The 8951-nt window shown below is 40.0% G+C and overlaps 1 long non-coding RNA gene across 1 annotated transcript; it reads right to left on the bottom strand.

Annotated features, from left to right (window-relative positions):
• Window positions 1-3255: 3255 nt before the first annotated feature.
• On the bottom strand, window positions 3256-7861 carry LOC309383371. Its single transcript, XR_014173830.1, has 3 exons — window positions 7693-7861; window positions 4348-4407; window positions 3256-3653 (listed from the first exon to the last, which is right to left on the bottom strand). It is a non-coding gene; the product is annotated as an uncharacterized lncRNA (long non-coding RNA).
• Between the last annotated feature and the right edge of the window lie 1090 nt (window positions 7862-8951).

The following is an 8951-nucleotide window of genomic DNA, read 5'->3' on the forward strand; positions in this document are numbered from 1 at the left end:
GTGGGCTCTTAAGAGCCTCACATGAACCCTGTCTGACAAACCATCTCTGAGATCCTTTTTTGGATCAGAATCCCCCCTGGAGGGGGGGCGAAGGACAGTGTCTCATCAGACCCAGAGGGAGGCAACAGGTCCCTCGAAGGTTGGAGATTTGCCCTATGAATCGGAGTCGGGGTGGCAGTCTGCAATATGGCTGACAAGATGCTAGCTTCTTGTCAAAGCAATGAACAGAAGAGATAAAAGATCAGTAAGAAAATTTATCTAACCCACAGCCATAAATTAAACCTGGAAAAGACAAAGAAATCTTGAGAACATAAATAATATTGATGGTCAGGTTGGGATTTTTTCAAAAAGAAAGAAAGAAAAGGAAAATGGAGGGTTGAAACACCAGCCCCCCCCCCCCCAAAGCTATTTATTTGAAACAATTTCGGACAGAAAGGGAGAAAGCAGAGAAGTGACAAACCCACTCAAATATAAACTCTAAACTTGGTTTTGGATTTGAAATAGAAACCAAACATTCTGAAGGATTTACTCTGTTTGAATTTCTTCCAACTAATATATATTAACTAAAAAAAAAACCCTCACTTCTTACTAATTACTGATAACCTAACCTTGACTGTGCGGAAAGTTTTAATTAACCAACTGCCATAAATCAGATTTTGGAAAAATAGGAGGCAAAGAGAAACTCCTGAATCTGGCTGTTTGCAAGTTTGTTCCAAGTGATATATTGTGAGCAGCTACAATCAACCAGACCCAGAAGGTGGCAAGGGAAAGAATAACAACAGAATAATAACAGAATAATAACAGAATCAAGAACTGGGAAATATGAAGGATTTTTTTCTTTCTTCTTCTTCTTTTTTCTCTTGGCAAAAGATTAAGATGGCCCCAGCTTCTCTTCCAGTTTGAATTAAATTTAAGGTGGACTAGAATCTCGAAATAAGACTTGTATAACCAACTGCAATTTTGGAACTGGACATTAAGGAAGAACAAAAAACCAAGATGGTTCCCATCGTTCTTTCCCACAGCAACTGAAGTAGATAAATTTAAGGAATGGAATGGAACTCTGAACTCTGTATAACTAACTGTAACTTTGGAACTGGACATCATGGAAAACTGGGAATTTAAAGAACTATATGAAATTATAAAAAATATGCATAAATCATTATTATCAAGCCTAAATAGAATTCTGAATCCAGAGAAGCAGATATCTAAAGAAGAATTCAAAGAAGAAGGGTGGCAAGACAATGAAGGGGCAGAAATGGAGGGAACTAAAAAGCAGACAAAAAACCCTATTGGTCCTGGCAGTGGTGTAGGGAAAATTGTAAAAAGGAGAGGTGTCCCAACAAAAGAGAATAAAAAGCAGACAAAAGTGGTTTTGGAGGTTGTTAGTGGCATAAGGAAAATTGAAGTAGGAGATTATGCCCCAACAAAGAGAAATATAAAACATCCTTTTGATGGTGACCTAGGGAAAATTGAAGAGAGTGGATGTATCAAAATAAAGAAAAGGGAGAAGACAGGAACAGAGAAGTGGGACAAAAGACTTACTAAGAAAAAAAATCAGATAACTAGAAACTATTATATGGGGAAATATAAAGTTAAGATAAGGGCTTTATTCCTAATTATGACAATAAAATGGAGTTGCTAACTGGTTGAATATGATAATGGAAAGATAGCTAAATAAAGGTTAAAATATATGGAATATGGATAAATATGAAACTAATATAGGGAGGTTGTAAAGCAGAGGTTTGTGATCCACTTTTATACATTATAATTAAATTGAATTGTGAATTGATTGAATATGACAATAGAAGGACAACTACGCATAGGTCAAAATATATGAAACTTGGACATATATAGAACTTTTAAGATGATGAATGAAGTGAGATGTTTACCACTTGTTATTTTATATACTAGATTAAGGGAAGTGTGACGAATGTTGAACAGCGAGGATTGCCATCTAGAGACAATTAAGGGTAATCTAATCCAAAATATGGAAAAATGGAGAGGGAACATGAAATATACCTACAATGGGAAACTATTGAGATAAAAAGACACAATAACAAATTGGGGGCATGTAAGGATGTATAATTATATAAAGATAATGATGAGAATAGCGGGGAATGATAACCAGGTCTACATCTCGGTCAAAATTAGGCGGGGGGAGGGGGTTTAAAAGCACAATGACTATATTTGTATACTTTTCTGTTATATTGTTTTTTTTAACTAAAAAGGAGGAGAATACAGGTTAAAATTAAATATGTATAGGAAAAGGAATTATAAATACCATCAACATAAAATGGAGCTAGCTCAGAAGCTGAAATACAGCAGGTAAATGAGATGAAGAGTGGGAAGCAGAGGAGAAAGGTAAGGGAAGAAGAGCGGGATAGGAGAGAGGGCCAGGGGAGGAGGGGGAGGGGGAGAGAAATGAGGAGTGATAAGGGGAGGGAGGAGGAGGAGAGAGGAAGGGAAAGTTAAGAAGGGAAGGATGACAGAGGGAAGAAAGGAGGTGGGAGGAGAGAGGGAGAAGAAAGTGAGGGATAAGATACAAATATGGTGTATGGAGAACAGAAGAGGCAATAACTGGTTTTTGGGAGTTATTGGTAAGATGAATTGATGTAAACATTTAATAATACAATATGATGTTGGTTATGTAATAGTATACATGTGATTATATATTATGAAAATGAAAAAATAAAACTTTATTTAAAAAATGCATGGACAGAATATCTCTTTCACTTTGTTGTTAGTGCAAATGTGGAAAACTCTTCTAATAATGAATTGTCTTGAAACAAAGACTAAAGACTCTGGAGGCTAACTTTCTACCACCTTGCCTAACTTTTTAAAGAAAAAAATATAGATGATGTTACTACTGTCCTAAACTTGCATCCAGATATTTTAAAAATCAGCTTAATACAGGACTCTGTCTGGTTTGCCTTGTTAATTTGGGTGGAATGAACAAAAGTCAAATAAAAAACCTTAGAGGCCACATAAGACAAATGCAGGAATTGTCACCTCCTGATAGGCCTTGAGGTTTCAGTAGTGGTGATGGTATATTTCCTATTCGTATGGCCTCAAAACTTTTTTCAAAGAGACAGTGTAGATCCTTCAACATATCCTTCATCCCTACCACAATTATGAAAATTATTATTATTATTATTATTATTATTATTATTATTATTATTAACAACAACAACAACAACAACAACAACAACATATATTGAAATTTCAAATATATTTTCTTTACAGGAACTTGTTTGTATTGATACATAGATATACACAGAAAGAAAGAGGTAGAGATAATAATATGCAGAGAGAAAGGAAGAGAGACACAAGTGGTGCACACATACATGTGCCCCCTTCACAAAAACAAATGAATCTTCCACTCCATTGTGAATGGGCTGAATCACACCTCACTTCTTCTGCCTTTTGTGCCTTTCTTGCCTTGTTGCTATTTTTTTAAATTCCAAGTTGAATTGGAATCTGAATTGCAGGTCCAAGTTAGTTCTTGGCTGGCAAGTTTGCAAGCCTCCCTTTCTGTAAGTTGGAGTTCCATTTGTATAATTTCTCCTCACATACTGAACAAAAGTGTAGCTAAGGATATAAACTGGAGACTTAAGGACTATTGTCTTTTTTCTTTCCCTCAGCAAGGACAATATCTGTTAGGATGACATATAAAAAATTAATAAAAAAATTTGTCCAAAATGTATTCATCAATAACAGAAAAATCTTAGAAATAAAAGTTATCAGTCCAGGTTTGCCTGTTCTTCAAAAACAAGTGGCACCAGATACTTTCAGATTAATTTCCCCAACTTGTAAAAGATCACTGAGCTTCTATGACCAACTGAACTAAAAATCTGTGGGTTGACTCAATTTGGTTTGTTTCAGATGTAATTAGATATTCACTCTATTTATCATTTAAAAGTCCCAAATACATTCTTTCTCTCATAAACTTAAAAGAAAGAGACATTCTACCACACTCTTACTTGGAAGTTTACAAAGCTCTGTCTTTTAGAAAAATCTTAAAATGGTAACTTCCACAGAATAAACATGAAACTTGGAAATCTGGGCAAGAAAAAAACAAGTACTATGAAGCTGTGGGACCCAAGAAATGGCTGTTTTGTCAGTCCATTTGACTCTTTCAAGGAAAATCAGGACACACATTTGTTTGTTGATCATATAACAGGAAGGTCAAAGAAAGGAGGAGATTGAAGAGAAAGAGATGGGAACAAACTGGCACTGAGTTGAAGCAACTTCCCCTCAACTACGCGTATTCTCAAGCAATAACAACGCTATCTGTATTATATACCCAAGAATACCCGTCATCGAAGGGAGCATAGTCACCAAGCCAACCTGCTGAGTCTTCTTCAGCAAACCCTCACAAGCGAAATGGCCCAGTTAATGGATCTTGGCCTGCAAGAGAGGCAGAAAAGAAAGAGGCTTCAGATAGAGGCAAGCCCTCAAGGAATTCATTCTAAAAACCAAATGCAGAACAAATCAGCTATGTAGTCTTAATGCCACAGCCAACAATAAGAAAAAACATCAACAGCAATCATCTTAATTGATTTGTCCTTGTGGGACAAGTATTTCTGTATATTTAGTTGTTATTAACGGAGACCTTAGAGACATAATTCTTTGCTATGCCCATAAGACATAAGGCTACACCATGGCTGGCATGAATTCAAATCCAGGACTATCATAACAGTGTGACTTCATTCTCCACCTGTGAAATCTCAAATTAATCTGACATGAAAGTAATCTTAATTTATGTTAAAGATTTTGAATGAAAGGGCTTATAGATCTAACGTGATCTAAATAATTTCTCCAAATCCTTAATGAAACCTCAAGTTAGCAGGCTTCAATGCAAAGGGCTTCAGATGCCACAGAAATTGACAACATAGGCAAATGGAGGATGGGAATAAAAGTGGGGCAAGAAACTAACACTTAGGGCATTGTGACTCTTTGAGCACACACACACCATGAGTTTTAGCAATAGAAGTCTTACAATGTGACTTCACCTGAAGGCAATAGAGCAGGACACCCATTACATTAGTGCAAAGTTTCTTTAAAAAAGCCCATAGTGCTCCTATGTCCACCCATAGTACACAGACCAGTCTGCAAGCATGTCCAGATGCCCACTGAAGATGACTCACTTCATAAACCTAGTGTCATACAGGTTCTTTTGAAAGCATGGAATTACATGAAGCAGAAAACTTTCATAGTTGCCTTTCTCTTAGCCCCAAATGACCATAGTTGTAAAGTGTTTGTTCAAAGCAGTGGTTTAAATGTGGAAGAGAGTGGCTCTTTAACCATCTCTTGAACTGAATCCAGACACTCAGAAGGAATTAAGGGAGGGTTTTGCTTTACTTTGGCAATCATTATGTCTCTCTGGGAAGTCTCTTTTGACAATATTAAGACTTTCTGGCCTAACAAAGACACCACCCACATATAGATGACTAATCATGAAGATAATACCTATATACAGGATGTACAAAGGTGTTTGTACTTCCTAGCATTTTGTTCTGCAATTTTCACCATTTCCCATGCTTTACCATATTTCTGATTACAATGCAAAGATATGTAGCCAAACTGATCCCCTCAACACATACATTTTATGCAATATCATACATGTGTCATGATGCAAATTCTTTTATTCTAAACTGTCCTGTTATAAGTGTTGATTTGAATTCCTCTTTTACGCCTGCAGAAATTGAGGTAGATAAGTGATTGGGCCAGATAATTCCTAGTTGCACCAGATCAACTGACCTTTTCTGTCAAATCAAGAAATGGGAACTGGAATAAAGAAAGGGGGGTGGTGGCTTTTGTGGCTGGAAAATGATACTACATGGGGATTAGGGATTCTGAGTTTGTAGCTTTCACAGAGATAAAGTATCCCATTATATCCTTTCACTTCCATATAATTCTAGTTAAATCTCTGTTGTCAGAGCTCTTGAAAGCAAAATCTTATGAATATCTGCTTCCTGGTTGAAGCTTGCTTAGTTTTTGATATCCAAAAGACACATGTTTGTACACAGAGACCCAGAATTGCTGTTGCCCAGTTCCAATTCATGCATACATTCTTGTCATGTCTATACCTTGTCACACACTCTTGGTGACACTGAAGCAGATCACTTCATCCTGTTGCTTGGCCCTGACAATAAAAAAGAATGAACTGAATTGCAGGCCAGCTTCCTACTTGGATGCTATTGTATTTGCCACGGCTGTTTTACCTCCAGCACCAAGGACAGCTCCTACCAGCCTCTCTTAACCAAAGTAATAATTGCTGAGTGCCTGGTGGAAATCTGGAGACATTGGCAACGAATTCCATTAATGGAGGGCTCCAAATTGCAGCTCACACATTCAGTCTGTTCTACTGGTATTGGAAGAAGACTGCACCAAGCAAAATGGATTGCAAACTACAGAGAGTTGAGATACCAGAGCCATACAGTAGTGCAATTGAATTTGCTTTGGGTGGAAAGAGAAGCTTTCATTAACTTTGCACTAATACGTATTCCTGACTGATTTTAGTTCAGAAGACAGTAGATGTTTTTACTCTGATGATAGGAAATGAAAGTAGATAGAAGAAAGCCAAATTTCTATGCCTCATCGACATGTGACAGTACTAGCCATGTAATCTTTCTCTTGCTAATACTTAGATGGGTTTTCTTTAAGTGACTCTGAATGCAACTTCTAATGCAAGGTTTTCTTCCAAAAGCAAATCAAGACATTTATAGCATTGCATTTTAAAGCTATTGTTATTAAATGCATTAACACCAATAATTTTCTTGTTTGAGAGACAGTGATTATATTATATGCATGTGTCAGTTAAAAAAACTATATGAATAAGCATAAACACTTGGATTTAGAAAGAGTGCCTGTTTTTGTATGAAAGATTACCACACAGAGGAGCAAGGAGATTGCTTCTTAGGAAAACATACATGCACACATATACACAAACATACCACAATGTGATTTTCCATGTATCCCATATTTTGACTCACCAGAGGCCTTCAAGGCAGTAAACTAGATGCAGAAATTATCACATTTCTAATAATACAACCCATGAAAAACAAAACAAAAATATTTGAAATATTGGGTATGTCTTTAATTTATAATTATTAAATAGTTATACCTTCCTATTTAAAAGCCCAGCTTCCTAATTTTAAAAATGCAATTAATCTGATGAGTTGAGGTAGGGAGGGGAAGGAGAAAAAAAATCACAATTCAATCATTTCTCCCCCCCTTCTCGAAAAATAATCCATGTAATAAAGAATGCCTGTTGAAAAATCTGGTAGAGGAAATATGAACTAACCCTCAGCCCTGACGAGAGGAGGCAAAAAAAAAAAGTCAGGTGGGGATCATTATAAAACGACACCAAAACAACACACACCCAAACAAAAGGAAAGGATGTAGCGATGGGAACTGAGGGAAATGTGAAGGTGGAGTATGCGTGGGGTGGGGTGGGGGATGAGTTTGGCAAGCCCCGCTTTTTCCCCTTCCACGCTGCCACACCTTAGTTAATGCCACCTCGGTAGAGAAGCCAAAATACATAATTGAAACTCGTCCGCTCTCCAACGCGCAAGAATAAAGGCAGTGAAGGAAGCCTGAACGATCCCGAATTCCGGAGGCTTTAAGCAGAAATGCCGCCTTGGCGGAAACCGAGGCGAAAACACAGAGACAAGACAGCTCTCGACTCACCCGTGTGCTTCTCTTCCCCTCTCTTTTTCGCCGCCCCAGGAGAGCTTGCCTCTTCCCAGAAGCTCCATCCGCCTTTTGCCTCCGATCTGGTCCCTTCTCTCTTCCCAGCCGAGGAAAGCCTGGATTTCTTTTGGAATCCCATCCCGATGTGTAGGAAGATCACGCCCGCCTCCCGCTCCCTCTTTGCCCGCTCCTCTTCCCTCCCCTTTCCACGATCCCGGCGAGGTTCCCTCTTCCCCACCCAGCCGGGTTCACAAACCTCCATGTTTCTGGAGAGAGAACCTCAACCTTTCACTCCCAGCCGCTCCGCCGAGCACAAAGGGGTAAGGCAGAGCCTCCCTTCTCCTGCGTCTTGGCCGACCTGCGGGGACGGCCCACCCCCGAACGCGCCCCTCACCCCAACCGGGTTCTGGCTGCTGCTTTGATGCCCCAGACGCTTTCCGCCGAGGAGGAGACCGTTTCTCGGGGCGCGCAAGGGCCGAAGCCGACCGCCCATTGGAGACGAGAGGAGGGCGGTGAGACAACGCCGAGCCGAGCGATGGGAAGCCCAGCCGGGGACCAATGCTCGGGGCCGGCCCGGCCCGCGCCGGCCCAACCTCGCCTCCCACGCCGCTTCTCCGGCTGGCCTGGGAAGGCGTGGGTAGGGCCAGGTGGAGCGCGAGCCTAACGGGCCGAGCGTGCGGGGCCGCCGCCCGGGCGATCCGACGCCTCAGTCGCTTTCGAGGACCAGGGCACCCGAGCCGGCCCTAACTTGAGCGGAGGAGGCATCGGGACGCCCTTGACTAAAAAGGCCCGGATCGCTTTTGTCCCGTTCCCACGGAGGTTATGCACGGAAATGGTTTGGAGGGGCTCACAAATTGAGGGAACCAGTGCAAATTGAGATGAACGCCGGTGGGGGGGGGGTGTACAAGAAGACCTGGGGCATTTTTGGTTTCATCCTTCTGGGTTTAAATGTGAGATCTTATCTTGAAAAATGTCACTTTGCATTTCCTCGTCTCCCTTTTTGCATTTCTGCATCTTAAACCTGGAATCTCACAGGCTGTCAGTTATCCTATTACGTCAGTTAAATGATGATGAATAGTGATGAACGATAAAGATGATGAAGATGAAGGAGGCTGAGGAAGGCATATTGGCCATGAGGAAAAAAGAAAACTTATCCAGGGAAATAATGTTATTAGGCCACTGTAAATAACCTGTCTGGCATGCCTCCTTCAATATCCAAGAAAGAAAAACCTCAACTCCATGTTAATAGAGATAAA

This window comes from Natrix helvetica (assembly GCF_964273705.1).
Source record: "Natrix helvetica genome assembly, chromosome: 1".
Taxonomy (NCBI): domain Eukaryota; kingdom Metazoa; phylum Chordata; class Lepidosauria; order Squamata; family Natricidae; genus Natrix; species Natrix helvetica.